Source organism: Pleurodeles waltl, chromosome 6, assembly GCF_031143425.1.
Source record: "Pleurodeles waltl isolate 20211129_DDA chromosome 6, aPleWal1.hap1.20221129, whole genome shotgun sequence".
Lineage (NCBI taxonomy): Eukaryota > Metazoa > Chordata > Amphibia > Caudata > Salamandridae > Pleurodeles > Pleurodeles waltl.
The window spans coordinates 209,182,154-209,199,761 of NC_090445.1; the positions used below are offsets into that span (position 1 = coordinate 209,182,154).

At 45.7% G+C, this 17,608-nt stretch overlaps 2 long non-coding RNA genes across 3 annotated transcripts in view; one reads left to right on the plus strand and one right to left on the minus strand.

The window, feature by feature from the left end:
- Positions 1-7,224, minus strand: part of LOC138299539 (uncharacterized) — a 425,958-nt gene extending 418,734 nt beyond the window's left edge. For both annotated transcript variants that reach the window (XR_011204771.1, XR_011204770.1), the window contains exon 1: positions 6,946-7,224. This is a non-coding gene — a long non-coding RNA (uncharacterized lncRNA). The remainder of the gene's footprint in view (positions 1-6,945) is intronic.
- Positions 7,225-7,430: 206 nt separating this feature from the next.
- Positions 7,431-12,626, plus strand: LOC138301905 (uncharacterized). Its single transcript, XR_011205151.1, has 3 exons — positions 7,431-7,648; positions 7,885-8,010; positions 12,187-12,626. It is a non-coding gene; the product is annotated as an uncharacterized lncRNA (long non-coding RNA).
- Positions 12,627-17,608: the final 4,982 nt, after the last annotated feature.

The following is a 17,608-nucleotide window of genomic DNA, read 5'->3' on the forward strand; positions in this document are numbered from 1 at the left end:
GTAAGAAAGAAAAATATATCTTTCGCTACTGTTACTGTATAGAGGTTCAGACATCCACCAGCTTAGTCAAACCGGACACCTTTCTAAATGCTCATCCTGTTGGAGTCAAGGCATATGGAAACGTTTGACAAAAGAATATTCTGTTCGTCCAGATTTGCTTTGACATCGGTGTATGCCCGCTGCCTCATTGAATGTTATACCTATACTCTTTGGGACTGGGTTGTTGAGTTCTTACCATCCAAGTTTATCATTTGGTTGGGCCTAGACACTACTGTCTAGGAAGGGCTCTTGGGACAAGCGTGGTGCTCAAGCATCATGCATGGATGAGATCCACGGGCTTCTCCGGGAACATCCAGGTGACATAATGGACTTGCTATTTAACAGTTCCTGCCTGTTTGTTGAAAAGGTAGATTCGTCCCTAGAGCATTTTAAAGAGAATGGAGCCACAGCATGTTCTTTGATCCTTTCAGCACCAGGCTGGCAATTTTCCCAGTAGTTTTGTTCTTTTTGGGGATATGCCATGGACTTGTCATATCATTAGCGTCAGGCCCCACCACCCGCTCATCAGGCTTTTCACCCCTTTTGAGGTGGGGCCTTGGGATCAACAGACAACCAAGCTATTAGGTGAAGTGCATTCTCCCGCCCTTCAGGCAACAACTTCAAAACCTCTTTAGTGTGCCCTTAGGTGGCACAGAACCCCCAGTAGGAGGCAGGGTTAGCCACTTCCTACAGGTGTGTTACAACATTACATTTGACAGACTGGGTCTTCAAATTGTCCAGTGTGGCTACATCCTTCCATTCTTGCCAGTTCACCACACCTCCCACCTACATCAGAGTACATTTTGGAGGACCATCTGTCTGTTGTATGGGGAGGAGGTGCAGGCTATTTTGGAAGGCAGAGAGTACCGGTTTGAAGTAGGGACTGGAGGTTATTCCCGCTACTCCCTTGTGCCAAAGAACCTTGGCAGCCTTTGTCCAGTTATGGCTCTTTGTCCTCTCTACGCCTTCCTGAGAAAGGACAAATTAACAATGCTTGTGTTGGTCCAGGTTCTATCTACCCTACATCCAGGAGACTGGATTGTGGCGCTGGACCTCTAAGACACCTGTTTTCATATCCTGGTACTGCAAGCCAACAGGCACTACCTGCGGTTCAAGGTGGCCCACAAGCACTTTCAGTTTGCCATGCTCCCTTTTGTGCTCACCAGCACTCAGGTGTTCACAAAAGTGATGGTTGTGGTCACTGCCCATCTGCAGAAGTTCGGGGTACCAGTCTCATTACCTCGATGACTGACTTTTGTAGTCAGGCTCGCCACAGTCGGTCGCAGGCCACCTCCTGATAACAGTGAACCTCTTGACATTGCGGTACTCAATCAACCTGCCAAAGTCACATTGACACCTTTGCAGGGGGTCATTTTCATCAGAGCAATCCTGGATACAGTGTGCTTTCGGGCCTTCACTTCAGACTAACAAGTCCAGGACATTTGGGCTATGATCTCAGTGTTTCAGCCTCTGTCCTGGGTCTCAGCGAGGATGGCTCTGAGGATTCTTGGCCTGCTAGCCTCCTACATCCCACTCACTGACTATGCCAGATGGCACATGCAAGCTCTGAGTGGGACCTTGGGTCTCAGTGTGCCCAGCACCAGGGTAACATGTGGAACAGGTGTCAAGGAGATTGCAAAAGACCTGCACTGGTGGCTGCTCATCTGCAATTGGACCAGCAACAGATCTTTCTCCCTACCCCATCCAGAGTTGACAGTGGTGATGGACATGTCACTGCTGGGTCAGGGAGGCAATCTGGGAGAGGTGGAAATTATAGGACTGCGGACTCCATCAGGGACCATCTTCCACATCAATGTGCTGGAGTTGCGGATAAGTCACTTAACACTGAAGGCCTTCTTGCCCACCATCAATGGGAGTTTGGTGCTAGTTCACACGGACAACACCACCACCATGTGGTACGGCAACAAGCAGGGTAGGGTAGGGTGGGATAGAGTGCCAGGAAGCTCTATACCTCTGTACATGTCTGTGTCGTCGGGGCATTTGCATAGTGGTACACCACCTGGCAGGAAGTTTTAAATGCTAGGGAAGACAAAATCAGCTGATGACTCCTAGCAGATCATGAATGGCAGCTACATCCAAAGGTGTAACTGCCACCGGCCTCTTCCACCAATGGGAAGAATCCTGGCTTGATCTTTTTGCCACAGCTGAGAATGAACAATGTCAATATTTTTGCACTCTGGAGTTCCCAAAAAAAAACCTCCCCCACATGGAGTAAAACACAAAACTCCTGTATGCCTTCCTGCCACTACCTCTCCTTCCCGGAGTTCAAAAGATCAGGAACTACCAGGCACAAAACATCCTAGTGGCTCAAGATAGAGCCAGGAGTGTGTGTTATCCAGAACCCCTGGGCTTCAGAATCTGTTCTCTGATTAGACTGCTGCTACTAGAGGATCTGCTGTCACATCAGCAAGACAGGGTCTTCCTCCTGGGCCTGGGCAACTTGCACCTCCATGCATGGAGATTGAGAACTAAGTTAATCTTTGATCTCCTGAACCAAAGTCTTTGATGTAATCCTCGCACCCAGGCACGCTTTCTCAAAATCTGCATATGCCGGGTGCTGCGATAAGTGTTTGGCCTTGTGCACTACTTGCCGGACTGACCCTTTGCAGGCCAAACTGTCAGATGTATTGACATTTTTGCCTTTGGCCCAACAAGGACCTTGACGTGAGCACAGTTATAAGTTACTTGTCAGCCCTTTTGGCCTTTTTTATTTGCCGCACCAGCACTCCTTATTCCAATCACCTGTTGTGATGCGTTTCCCTAACGGTTTGAAACATATGTTTCCACAACAGCCCTTTGTGATGCCACAGTGGGACTTAAATTTGGTTCTCACTTTCCTCATGTGTACCCCTTTTGAACCAATGCACAAATGTCCATTGCACCTCCTCACTTTAAAAACGGTCTGTTTAGTTGCAATAATATCTACATGCTGTGTGACTGAACATCAGGCATTCTTGGTCCAGCTGGCTTACACCCCTTTTTTTCCCCAGACACTTTGGCGAGGACTCGAGTTTGAGCTGCGTTCTTGCCAAAGGTGGTGACTCCTTTTTACGTCAGACAAGCCATTACTCTTCATACTTCCTTTGCTCTGCTTCATTCCTTGAAAAAGGAAGAGAGAGTCCATCACCTGGACCCTAACAAAGCACTGAGCTTTTAAATCAATCAAACCAAGGAACATCAGATGGTCAATTAGCTCTTGGCAGGATTCTCTGGAGCAAAGAAGGGCAAAGTGGTCCAGAAGCGAACTATTTTGTACTCAAAAGTCTTCTGTATTACGATCTGCTACAAGTTAGCTACAAAGCAGCCTCCAGAAAGCCTCAGATCTCATTCCACCAGAGCTAAAGCTGCCACCACTGCGTTGGCACTTGGATTGCCATTCTCTGTATCTCTGTCAGGCAGCTTTGTAGGCTTCAGTGCGCACATTCACAAAGCACTTGATAGTCACATCTTCAGGGATGGACATTTTGCCTGTTCGGTCCTGCAGGTCTTTTTAGTCTGAGCCATTCCAAAGGTCCTCCATCTTGAGAGATACTGCTTTGGTATCTATTCCAAAGGTGAGGAATCTGTGATTAGAAGTATCCATCAGATGAACAAGTTACTGACCTTCAGCAACGATCTTTCTGTTGGATACTCTATTTAACCGCAGATTCCTCACTGCCAGCCTGCCCTCCTTGCTGTTCTGTGGAATGGTCTCCTTTTCCATCTAAAAAGTTCCCAGCTTCAGAATCTGCATACTGGCTCTTCTAGTTCGCAAATGGGCCATGCTTCTGAAGGCTCAGGCAGGCTTATGAAAGAAACTGACGTCAGCGCACATATGTGGACCTGCGTGTGTCACTTACAAAGTGAAATGGAGTTGATGCGGATTCTCACAGCGCCACCTACCCGTTCTCAGGAGCACTGCTATTTTAAGTTTTCCAGATCCAGTCTGGGACCTGGGAATATTCACAAGGTTAGGTATATGCCTTCAGTTGGAGCCACCCATCACAAAATCCTGTTGTCACCTATGTAAAAATAGGTTGAGAGGTATATGCTGAAACACATTAGTCTGAGATATGATTGACTCTGTTTAAGCTATTTTGCCTTTCAAAGGTGGGCCTGAAAACTCTCTGCCTCAGTTATATTGGCCTATCGGTTTGTGAGCCTGGCATGTGAACCCCAAAGACCATTCAGATGACAGTGCAGCACATGGTTCACTTTAACTTAGCCTCACATGCCTCTGAGAGGAGAGTTGATCATGTAACTTACTGCTCCATCCCTGCTTACAATTAAGAGTCACTAGTAGTTCGTGGTGAAAAGTGAGAGCTTAATGGTAGCAGTCGTGCACACCAGACAAGGATCTGACCAGTGTAATCGAACAAAGACCAGCACAGAGTGAGCTACAGTTCTTTTTTATGCCTGCATGATTAGCAGTAATATTTCAAGTTGAGAATTTAGAGAAAAATTCTTGCACTGGTTGGATAGCATCAGCTGCCTTGGGACTGCTGCCTAAGACACTTTGGTGGTGTATTGCTGTCATATTAAATAAGCTTGGCTTAGGCCTATTACTTAAGTGTGCTGTTAACTTTAGCAAGTAAGGGAAAATAGAAGATGGACTGAAGTAATAAAATCTAGCACAGCCTCGAACAGCTAAGATTTGCTCCCCTTAACTCTGAGGCAGGTAGATAAAACAAAAGAGGAAAAGGGAGTTTACCCGTCTGTGGCAGCAAAGCTAAAACAAAAATGAGGCACACTTCTGACGTGTTGAGTATTTAGCTTAATTTGTATGTGCTGCTTGAATATGTGAGAATGCTTTAGTGTAAATTTTGTATTCAGCTTTAATATATGCAGAACGTGTCATTGAAAGTATTCTTTATTCTTGTAACCCTGAAGTCAGTTGAAAGGAGGTTGTGTGACTACCCACTCACTAATAAAGGTACTCTTCAACTATATATAACTCATGTATCGTGTAACTTCACGAAATTGGTGACCTGCTTAAGTGAAGTTCCTGCCTATCTCGGCCTTCGTGGAACCTGCGCTTCACCGCTCTATCAGATGCGAGCTGTGTGACTGTTTGAGAGGTACGCCGTTACCATCATCGGTGGAGAAGAAATAGTTGGAGAATGATTTCAGCCTCGAAGTTCATGATTATGGTACTCACTTCAGCCAGCTGGATTCTCTTACAACTAATTGCAGGCCGCTGAAGTATGGAACCATTAACCCTTGCCGTAGCGGCCAGGGTTATAGTTTGCTTGTGTGTGACATTTCTTTTTTTTTGCTGCATGCTGTGTGACATTTCAGTTGTGTGACACTTGGAGTGACATTCTATCATGAGAGGATCGAGGCAGTTGGGATTAATTTCAGAAACCACCCCTTTTCTGAAATGCACTGTCTGAAAGGGACCGTAAAAGAGGTGATAAAAAGTATAAAATGAATAGTGCTCAGATGCAGCAATATCCCTTTGCGGCAGCGCACTTCTTAGCCTGGGTCAGTTAAAGACATCTAATCAATCCGGTCGTACATCAGGCCTACAGGGCGTAACAATTTTATGGCCACAGGCAGGACCAGCATGCATTAGTATAAACTGGGATCCTTTCCTGCTGTATCAGGTCTGTCAAGAGTCAGACACGGAAAGAGATAACATTGTGGCAAGGAACCATGGTTCATAGTGCAGGCAAGGACAATAGGCTCCCTTGGGTTGTAACATACCACAATAATCACCGTTCCTTAGGCCCCCGGTACTCATTACAACTGCACCTCTTGCGCAACTGACAGCTACACCCAAGGAAGAGCCCTGAAGCCGCTCTTGACACTGGTCCACCAACATTATTTTCTCTGTCAAAATTCCAGTGGTGAACTGCAGACTACTCTTCATATTCGAATTGTATCATAAATTACGTTCCTAAATTGTTGGGCCACAAGTGAACTAAAATGATATGTATGACACGCCATCTATCATTCCCTTCTTGTTACAGGAGGGAAAGTTCTTGGCTAAAACAAGCAGCAAGGAAAACTTAAGCCCGAATTTAAAAAGAGCCTAGCGCAACATTTTTGTGACACTAATGTGGTGTTAGGTTGGCAAAAATGACACGCCAAATTTAGTAAGTGGTGTAATGAACGTATTGCACCACTTTGTAAACCCTTGCGCCACATCATGGCAGCGCCAGGCATAATGTATGCACAGGGCCGTTCCTCTGGCAGGGGGCCCATAAAAATAGCCCAGTGGAGTCTGAGATTCCACTACGCTATTTTTAGCATCATTTTTTAGGCCTGCTCAGAGCAGGCATAACATTGAGACACACCATTGTTTATGATGGGCCTCTATGTACCTTGCAGGATTAACGCCAACATTTTTAATGCTAATCCTGCAAAGTACCACAATAGTGCCATATAATTAATACAGCTTATACATGGTGGCGTTAGGGGGGCGCAATGGGGTGCAAGAAAAGTGGTGCTTCATTCACAGAAGCGACACTTTTCTTAAATCTGGGCCTTAATGTCAGACAGAACCTGACGTCTGGCAGAAAAAAGTAAAAGTTTCCTACAGAGCATGCTTGTCTTAGTTTGGCCCGGAAGAGAAAGGGATCACAAAGGATTGGGACACAAAATAGGCACGCTCAGTGACAATTAAAAAGTTACATGCAATGTCATGCATCCAAGTAATGACCCTGTTTTGCATGGGACAAATGTGGGTGCTGATACGGTTCACACTCCGATTTTAAACTTGAATAAACTATTGTTATACCCTGCACGTGCCTACACGTGTGTATGCATGCGTAGTGCCATTGTGAGATAATGGAATGAGGAGTAAAAGATTGTTTGGGACTTTGGCAGTTACGGTTCCTGTTGGCTGCCCTGTTGGATGCTGTACCTTGAAGCTCACCAAAGTAAAGAAGTAATGAGTTTTACCTGAGGAGACTCACATCATTTCAGTGGCGACGAGGGACATTCGAACTACGCAGTTGAAATTCCAACAGGGTGGCGACAGCGATGATGTGGAGAGCTGCGGTGCACATTTTCAGTGCAATGCTGGTGAGCTCTGGTGTTTAAAACATCGACTGGTGGTTTCAGGCTTCTCAGCTAAGTGGGGACCTGAAATTGGCAATAATCGGGTCCGTGTACTCGGTGTTACTGCCTGCAGGGAGGAGTGTATGTGCATCGTCACTTGAGCCTTGTGCGGCGGCTCGCGTTAGCTACGCGCCTGACGTTTCCTTGACAACGCGTCCCGTTTCATCACGGGGAACCTCGTACTGCGGCTCACGTCAAATGTTGTTGGTTCCTTGGCAACGTTGTCAGCGTGTACTCTAGGAAGAAAGGAGTTTCTTGGGCAACGCGTCAGCTACGCGCCTGACGTTATTGTTCCTGGCAATGTGTCCAAATTCAGTAGACGCGTGTACTCGTTGCGAGGCCACAGGGGAATGAAGGAGTTCCTGGGCTACGCGGCTGACGCCTGCGATCTGCGTTGTGATTTATTAATCACGTGTGCCAGCGGAGAGAAGTAGACCATCCAGTCGAAGGAAGTGAATTATTTAAAGATTATTCACAGAGGAGTTGGCGGCCTCTGGAGGATTGTTTTGGGGCTGATCGTTATGTGGTTTTCAAAAGGACACAGGTTCTTTGTTTAACTGTTTAACTGTTTAACTGTTTTGGCATACTCGTGCAATTAAAACGTTTATTTTTCTCTTTCTTAAACTGCTATTTTTTATGTGGGTCATGGTGTTATTTGTGGAGTGAGGTTCCAATTGGAAGTTAAATTTGAATTCTATTTATTGGGCAAGTTTAAAAAACAAAATTGTACTAAAATGCAACAGGCAGTGCTACCTCTAATTCCATTTTTGGCTTCACCAGGGTTTCCACCTGTGGACTGGGAGCAATGGATTGAAGGATTTGAAGCGTATTTGGATGCCATTGATGGAGACATTTTCACTCGAAAGAAGAAACTTGCTCTCTTGAAATATTCTTTGGGAATTGAGGGTAGGAACATTTTGAAACACTTATCAATTGTGCCTGTTGCAGGGCAGGAGAAAGAGATGAGATTGACGAATATTGGGCGGTTAGAAAAGCCTTGGATGCTCACTTTAAAAGGAAGAAAAATGTTATAATGGAGCGTCATAAATTTTACAGGAGGCAACAAATGCCAAATGAATCTGTAGAGAGTTTTGTGGGGGATTTAAGAGTTTTAGCAGCAACATGTGAGTTCAAGTCTTTTGAGGAGGAGATAATTTGTGATCAAATAGTCGGAAAATCTAATAGTACAAAAGTCCAGGAAAAATTGTTGACAATGGAGTACCTCACCTTGGACAAAGCTATAGAGATTGCCAGTAGTATTGAGTCCACTACTAAGTACATGGAACAAATGAGTATGAAGAGTGATGTGCAAAGTGTTCAGACAAAACGTTTTTCTAAGAAAGAGAAATTCCAGTCGGGTGGTTGTGGTAGTAGTAAGTTTGGTGAATGTTATCGCTGTGGGAGCAAAAAACATTTGGGTAACTCGCAGTCCTGTCCTGCTATTGACAAAGTTTGTACCAGGTGCAAGAAGAAAGGGCATTTTATGAGGGTATGCAAAGGGGACTGGGTGAAAGATTCCAGGGGTGCAAAGTCAGTGAACTTAGTGGAATCTTACCCAGTGGAAGAAAATCAAAGTGATTCCGGTGAGGAAAATGTGGTGCTGATGGTTGAAGAAGATGCATATGTGGTGTCTCAAATACAAAACAGGAGACCTATGTGTTTGATGAAAATCAATGGTTGTGAGTATCAGATGATGGCGGACTCTGGGTCGTTTTTCACGTTGATCAGTTTAGCGGATTATAACAGGTTACAAAATGTCCAATTATTACAATCCAATGTAACTCCTGTGGCGTATGGTGGACTATAGATGTAGTAGGGGAATTTGGAGCTACAGTAGAGTTTAAAGGTAATCACACATAAACTACAGTTTATGTGATACGGACGGGTGGTAATCTGTTGGGGTGGATGGATGAGAAGAAATTGGAAATTGTGTTGGATCCGAACAGTGATGAACAGGTCATGATTTGCCATGATGTGATAAATTAAATTTTGGAGGAGTGCTGTGTATGGGGGAAGGAGTTCTCAGAGGTACTTAGCAGCAAATTGGGGAGAATAGAGGGTTTTGTACATCAGATACAGTTAAAGATGGGGGTGGTACCTGTGGTTCACAAACCAATACATGTTCCTATTGCTATGAGAGAGGAGCTAACAAAAGAACTGGAAATATTGTGTGCTAATGGTGGTATAGAACCCATTGAAAGTTCTGATTGGTTATTTCCAAGTGTTTTAGCTAGGAAACCCAATGGAGCTCTGAGAATGTGTATTGATTTGAGAGATTTAAATGAAAGAATTTGGGTCGATCGGCATCCTCTACCCAACATTACTGAAATGTTGACCATGGTTAAAGGTGCAAAGCTGTTTACGACCTTGGATTTATCTTCGGCGTATCACCAAGTTGTATTGCACAAACATTCTCGGCATTTGACATCTTTCGTCATTCCAAATGGAGCGTATCGTTATAAACGTATGTCGTTTGGTTTGGCGTCTGCTTCCTCAGTGTTTCAAAGGATAATGGAGGCAATGTTCAGAGGTCTGGAGAATGTTAAGTGTTTTCAAGATTATATTTTGATTTGGGGAACAAACAGAGAAGATTTGTATGGTAGATTGAGAGTTGTATTGGGAAATTTGAAGGAAAAGGGGGTAACATTGGAAATGAATAAGTGCAGAATTGGGGTGAGCAGTGTGAATTATTTGGGACATACCTTGTCTGAGCGGGGTGTTGAACCAAAGGGAAGTTTGGTACAAGCCATAAGGGAATTTCCGGCCCCAGTTGATAAGGGCCAGTTGAGAAATGTTTTTTGCATTTGAAGCCAGATGTGCAAACGGTGCGAATCGCAAAAATCGGCTGCAAAAAGGTGGTCTGCGATGCATGAAAGGTATTCGCAGACCAAAAATAAGAAATCGCAAAATTTGCGTTTTTTTGCGTTGTGACCTGTTTTTGCGACTCGCAATTTGCGATTCGGTATCTCCAGTAGGAAATTGCGTGGCGCAAATTGCGAGTCGCAAAATCCAAGTCGCAAATCGATGCATCAAAAAATCGCAAATTGCGATTTTTCGCAGAATGGCATTTTGCACATGCAAAATACCATGAACTGAAATCAGGTGGTAACCAGGTGCAACCTATATAAAGAGGCCCAGAATGCCTCAGACTCTTTTCAACAATGGCTGAACTCTATGTCATGGCGAGGAGGATGAGGATCTTAGCAGGTTTGAGGAGAGGGAGGAGAAGACAGGAGTGCATTTTCAGAGTGCGCATTACACTTTTTAACCTGACAGAGGAGGAAATATATGAGAGGTATAGGTTGAACTCAGCCATGATACTTGATCTGATAGCTGAGCTACAACCCATACTGCAGCGCAGAACTACGGACTCACAGCATACCCACCCATGTGCAGGTATTATGCTCCCTCCACCTACTTGCCTCAGGGAGCTATCAAGGGGTCATAGCAGCAGCTGGAGGGGTCTCACAGAGTACCCTCTCCAGATTTTTCAATGCATTTATCAACACCATGCTGAGCAAACTACAACAGTACATCAGATTCCCCCACACCCCACAGGAATTACAGCAAACCAAAAGAGATTTTTACCAGATAGCACAGTTCCCCCACGTCCTGGGTGCCATAGATGGGACACATGTGGCAATCTGTGCACCATCAGCCACAGAGTATGTGTACCGCAGTCATAAATACCAACATTCCATGAATATACAGGTGATATGCAATGCCTCCTACATCATTACTGATCTCGTGGCCAGGTACCCAGGGAGCACACATGATTCGTACATCTTTCGCCACAGCGGGATTCACACACGACTGCTAGCTGGGGAGTTTGGTGAAGGAAATCTACTAGGTATTGTCCCTCTGTACACTGGCGCATTGATGACGTGCCGATGTCCGATGGCTCAGTTACTCATCATACCTTCTGTCCCTTCCAGGAGACAGTGCTTACGCAGTGCGCACCTACATGATGACGCCCTACCTCAATCCTGCAACACCAGCTGAACGGAGATACAATGCAGCACACAGGGCAACCCGCAATGTGGTGGAGCGCACATTTGGACTGCTGAGGAATCACTTCCGGTGCCTCCACAAAAGTGGAGGGGCACTACAGTACAGCCCAGAGATGACATGTAGAATAGTGGCTACTTGTGCAATCTTGCACACTATAGCTACCACCAGGGGCATACCTGTAGAAATAAGTGATACTGAATCTGATGAGGATGATGATCCCATACACCCCTATAGGCAGCGGACAGGACCAGTGCAGCAGAGGGAAGGCAAAGGCGTGCCGACATTACACACAACCATTTCAGACGTGAGTATAAATGACACAAATCCTCCAACAACTGTACCTGTAGTGAAATAAATGTATTACCTTAAGTCAGGTAATGTACGTGTGAGTAATAACAAAAAACAGGTTATGTGAGAAACTCAAAACAATGAAGGACCAGAGTAATGCACTATTACTTCATAGTGTCAACAGAAGTCCACTGGCAGTTAGAGTCATTTTTTGCACCACCGCACACCACTCGGGTGCCCAGTTACATCACTGGCACCTCTATTGTCACCCTCAGTGCTGTGCCTGGCACTGCGCCATCTGGTGTCCGCTGCTGGTACAGCAACACTGCTGAGGCTGGAACTGTCCTCAGTGTACCCCAGTGCAAGCTCACTCGGAGTGGCTGACCTTGGTCCCATAATGTGTTCGATCACATTGGTGATCTGCACAAGTCCATTCACAACGTCCCTGCTGCTGTGTGCTGCCTCCACTTGCGCAGCCACTGCATGATGGGCAATCAGTGCTGTTGAATTTGCCACCCTGTTAGACGAACGACAGAAGCTGCCAAACATGTTCCGAAATCTGTGCTCCTGTCTACGCTGGCTCACCCTCTCATGGCGCAGCTCCTGGCAGAGTTCAGGGACAGCACTTGTGAGGTCCCTGGTGTGCTGTGATGCCTGCACCTGTCCGTCACGCAGCTGTACAATGTTGTTATTGAGGGAGTCAAGTTGGCGATGTAGGCCCACCATGTTGCGGTTATGTTTGCGCAAGTTCTTATCTAATCCGAGGATCCGCTTATTTTGTAGACGCTGCTGCTGCAACATAGCACCTTCCAGGCCACCAAATAAGGAGGGACCCTCACCTGCCTCATGCTGCTGTGCCCAGGAATCTGTCACCATCCTGCGTGGTGCTGTGGTCTGATGACACCTGACCTCCTGCATCTGGCTGCGCCTGCCTGTTGCTGATGGGGTACTTGGCCCTTCCTGCTGCTCATCTGAGTCGTTGCTGAGCTCTGGCAGTGGCAGTGCCCTGGGCCTGCGTCGGACAGTCGCAATGTTTAGGGACCCCCTGGTGCTTGAATCGGAGGCCAGATGGGTGTCTGTCTCGCCTACCCGTGCTGATGCTGTGGCTGCTGGGCCTGGCCCACCTGCAACAACAATATGCAGCATGTCAGTTATGTATGTTACATTTACGGTCAGACAATGGTAATAAAGGTACAGGTACTTCTCTACACTGTGTTGTGTTCCTCTGGGTGTCACTCTACTTTAATACATTGTATGTGCTACTGTTAGTTCTCGGTTGTGGACTGCCACTCCCATAATGCATTGTTGTGCTGCTTCTAAGATGTGGACTGGACTACTTCTCACACTGTATAACATTACTTGCTAATTCCTAAGGGGCTTTTGTGCATACACATATGGGGTTACAAATCAATATTGCACTTACCTTGGCTGGTACTTGGTGTGCCGGAGGTGTCGATCTCTGTGACCCCAGTCACAGCTTCAGGGAGGAGTGTGGACTCGACTAGGTCCTCCGATGGTGTGGATGGTGCCTCTGTGGGTGGACCGCCTCCTGTGCCCCTGGCCTCCGCAAGTCTCCTTGCCACCCTCTCCTTCGCATGGGACCGCAGGTCATACCACCTCTTCTTGATCTTTTCAATGGAGCGATGTGCCACTCCAATTGCGCAGATTTTTGAGTGTATGTCCGCCCATAGTCTCCTCTTCTCACTCTCAGGCACCTGGATTGAGCTTTTTCCAAAAAGGCGGTCATGGCTCCTGACCACCTCATCAGTCAGCACCTCAAGCTCCTGCTCGCTGAATTTCAGCTTGCGCTTTCTTTCACCCTTCTCCTGTGCTTGGCCTGGGGTATCCATCCTTGCTCAGGTGTGCTGGCTCCTTCTGAGTGCTGCTCTGTGTGGCTGGGCTGCTCTCTCTCAGGATGCTGGTTTGTGTTTGGCACCTGAAACTGCCTGGGATGACTAATTTCCTGCTGGTGATGTCATCAGGCTCCTCCAGGTGTGCTTTCTCGAACTTTCTCGCAATTTGCGATTTTTTACCGAATCGCAAAAAATCGGAATTTGCGAAAATGCAAATTGCGATTCTGTAAATGGGCCTCGCAAATCACCAATAGCGATTTTTTAGAAATCTCTATTTCCGAATCGCAATATTGTTACATGGCCAATTGCGACTCGGAAATAGCGATTTCTTAAAAATTGCTATTTGCGATTCGCAAGCCACTTTTTCATACATATGGCCCTTGGAGTTTTACTCACGTTTTATTCCAATGTATGCAGAGAAAACTAAAAGAATGCGAGTTGTTACAAAAAAAAACAAAGTTTGCATGGTCAGAGTATAAAGAGGATGAATTCAATAAGATTAAGGAGTGCTTAGCTGCGGCTATACCTTTGAAACCGTTTGACACAAATGATCGCAGCATCATTGTTACGGATGCAAGTTGGCATGGTTTGGGTGTTGTTTTAATGCAATCCAGGAAGGGGAAGGAAGAGGTTGTAGCTTTTGGGTCCAGACATCTGCGTGGAGCTGAATCTAGTTACTCAGTGATTGAGAAGGAGGCCTTAGCGTGTTGGAGGGGTGTGAACCGTTTCAGAAAGTATTTGTGGGGAACTGAATTTATAGTGAGGATGGATCATAAGCCGTTGGTTAATTTGTTGTCAACGGAAGGTGCGTACAAGGCAACGCCCAGGATTGCCAAGTGGCATTATAGGTTGCAGGAGTTTCAGTTTAGATTGGAATATATTGCTGGTGTCAGGAACGTTTTTGCTGACTGCCTATAGCGTTTACCAGTGGAGATGGGAAGTGATGATCAAGGGTGTGATGATCTCCAGGTGGTTGCATGTACTATGATGGCTGAAAATGGCTGCATTGGTGAGCAGGAGTGGAAGGATGCTGTGAAGCAGGATCATGTGTTACAAGATCTGATTAGGAATTTGACTTTTGGATGGAATGGGAGTCAGATGAGTGAGGAGGTAAGAATGTATAAGGAAGTTTTCCAGGAATTGAGTTGTGTGGAAGGAATAGTGAGAAGAGGACATTTGTTGGTGGTGCCTCATTGTATGAGGGCGAAGGTGTTGAATTTAGCACATAAAGGCCATGTTGGAATGAGTGCGATGAGGAGGAGAGTTTTTCACGATGGCCAGAAGTCAAGTGGGTCAGGGCACCGACCTCTGTGGAGGTGTTGAAGTTTTTGAGGGAGTTGTTTATGAGGGAAGGTGTTCCTGGTGAAATTGTCACAGACAAAGGTGTGCAATTTGCATCTAAAGAATTTGATGTATTCATGAAGTAATGGGGTGTGAGACATGTAAGGACATCTTTATATCATCCCAGGAGCAATGGTCTGGTGGAGAGGTGTAACCGTGTGGTTAAAGATAATATACATCTATCTTTGGTGAATGGTTTAGAATGGAGAAGAGAGTTGGAAGAATTGTTGTGGGCATAACGCACCACACCTAATGCTTCCACAGGGTTATCTCCTTTTGCTCTGCTCAAGGGTAGGGAGGTGATAAATAAATTGGTGCGTCCGTGGATGTGTGAGGGGGAGTTGCTGAGCGAGAAGAGGAAACATGTGTTGGAGAAGCAGAAGCAAGCTCAGAGTAAATATGTGGAGAAAGGAAAAAACAAGGAAAGGTGCGCCTTGGATTACCGGGAATCATTGTCAAGGGTAGTTCCAAATTCTCTGTGCCAAAAAAAAGTGGTGGAAGTGAAAAGGTGTGTCTTTAAATTGGAGGATGGCAAGTGGTGGAATAAAGAAAGGATAGCTGTACAAAGGAATGGGGTTGAGGATGCAACACAGCTGGATAAAGAAGTGGAAGAAGGTAAAGTGTGTGTGGAGAAAGAAAGAAGGCATGTAGATAAACCAATGGATGTGTGTAGAAGGTCGGAAAGGGAAAGAAGAAAGCCTGTGTGGTTGCGAGATTGTGTTGAATAGAGGGTTTAGAAGAATGTTGTAATTAGTCATAAGATGACACTTTTGGTGTTGGTTCTGTGTAGGATTTTTTTTCCCTTCTTTATTATTGTTAATATTGTATTTATCTTATTATTGCTGTTTAATTTTCTATTTTCATTTAGTTGTCAAGGGGAAAGATGTGTTATATCCTGTGTGTGCCTACACGTGTGTATGCACGCGTAGTGCCATTGTGAGGTAATGGAATGGGGAGTAAAATATTGTTCGGGACTTTGGCAGTTACGGTTCCTGTTGGCTGCCCTGTTGGATCTGTGCCTTGAAGCTCACCAAAATAAAGAAGTAATGAGTTTTACCTGAGGAGACTCGCATCATTTCAACTATATTTTCAAAGATTCTTGTTTTGTGTTCCTGCTTCAGGAACGCATGCCATATCTGACTTATGACTCTCAACAGCAGGGATAAAGCTGCTTATCCTGCCATTTCTCCTGTCACTTATGACTTCTTGTTGTTCAGGGCTTCTAAACAGAAATTACACTTGAAAATACGCAGCATGTTCAATCTACGGCAGAGTTGGGCGTAACCATACAGCGCAGGACACAGCAAGTAAAGCAATATTTTAGCCAATAGGGAAAGAAAGAGCCATCCAATGAGAGAAAGAGCAGATCCCCTGATCATTTGGCTCAGCAAATCAGGCTCAATATGCTCTTGTCACTGCCTGCAACCTGACAGAGGAAAATTAGTCGTCCTGAGCATAGGCACCGGGCGGAACACAGTCAGCATATATATTCTGCTGATTGTGTGACAATCTCTAATCTTTGCGGTGATGCTGAAAATTGGCCCAAAAATGCATGATTGGACGTGGGATCTTCATGAACTGTGCAATGCTGCTTGCATAGAAGTGACAGCGCTGTTATTGTCATTATTGTTATTACTTACTTGCTCTTTCCTAAATCATTGGATTACAGTAATACAGCAGGTCTTGAAGATTATTCATTTTATGCCTGCTGTAAGAAGGGTATTACATGTTCTTTGATTAGCTACGTAGTGAAGCCTGGCTGGATTTAATTGATGGATGGATGATCCAGCTTCTGCAACATTTCCCCAGCTGTGCATCCAATGAGGGCGGCAAGTCTTCAGTCTACACGATAAGGAAGAAGGAATCTCCCTTGGAGTGAAGGAGTCACTCCCTTGCATCCACAGGCACCAACTGCAACGAAGACCGGCTGCGTGGATCTCCTCTCATCCTGAGCGGCATGGATCCTGCATCACGGGTGGTGGTCTGGGTTATTCCTCTTGGTCCTCTCTGCCAGCTGTCCAACTTTGGTGAAGGTAAGCCCTTGCCTTCCCACGCGGGACAGTACCCCCGTGCTTGTTAGTTGCTTTTTCACGCCACTGACCGACTGCAGCCATCCAGCGTGGGACGTCGACTGCATCCTCCAGGAACTCTTCACCTGCTCCTGGGCTGCATTTCTGACCGTCTTCGTCCTACCGTCGACCAATTCCTGCATCCACAGCTGAGTGGGTAGTAGCTCCTACTCCTCCTGGACTCTTTGGTGACTTCTGGACCTGGTCCCCTTCTTCCAAAGGTCTTCCTCTTCAGGAATCCACCACTGGTTTCTTTCAGTCTTGTCTGGGTGTTGCATTTTCTTCCTTTTGGGTGGTTTGGGGAAAATCTAGTTATTTACTCCTTTGCTCCTGGTCGCTAGGGGGCACTGCAAGACTTACCTTTGTGGTTTAATAGTACCCCCCAGCTCCCCTCTACACATTCCACTTACCTACGTGGGGGTCCTGTGTTCACATTCCATTTTTTTTTAGTAAATGGTTTGGGGTCCCCCTAGGGTCACTATTGCCTATTTGCATTTGCACTGTTTTCCATCACTTTGTATGCCTATTTTTGATAACTAGTGTACATATTTAGTGTGTTTACTTACTTCCTATTGGAGGGTTGCCTATCTAGTGTTTTGGTACTGTGTTACTGTAATAAAGACCCTTTATTTTCGTAACACTGAGTGTTTTCTTTCATGTGTGCAAGTGCTGTGTGACTACAGTGATATTGCATGAGCTTTGCATGTCTCCCAGATAAGCCTTGGCTGCTCATCCACAGCTACGTCTAGAGAGCCTGGCTTCTAGACACTGCCTACACTACACAAATAGGGGATACCTGGTGTATGGTGTAAGTACCTCAGGTACCCACCACACACCAGGCCAGCTTCCTACACTCACTACTTTTCCAACTATACCAAACATGACAATGCCACTCCTTTCAGATCAGAAATTACCACTTAAACGTATATAAGGGAATTCCCA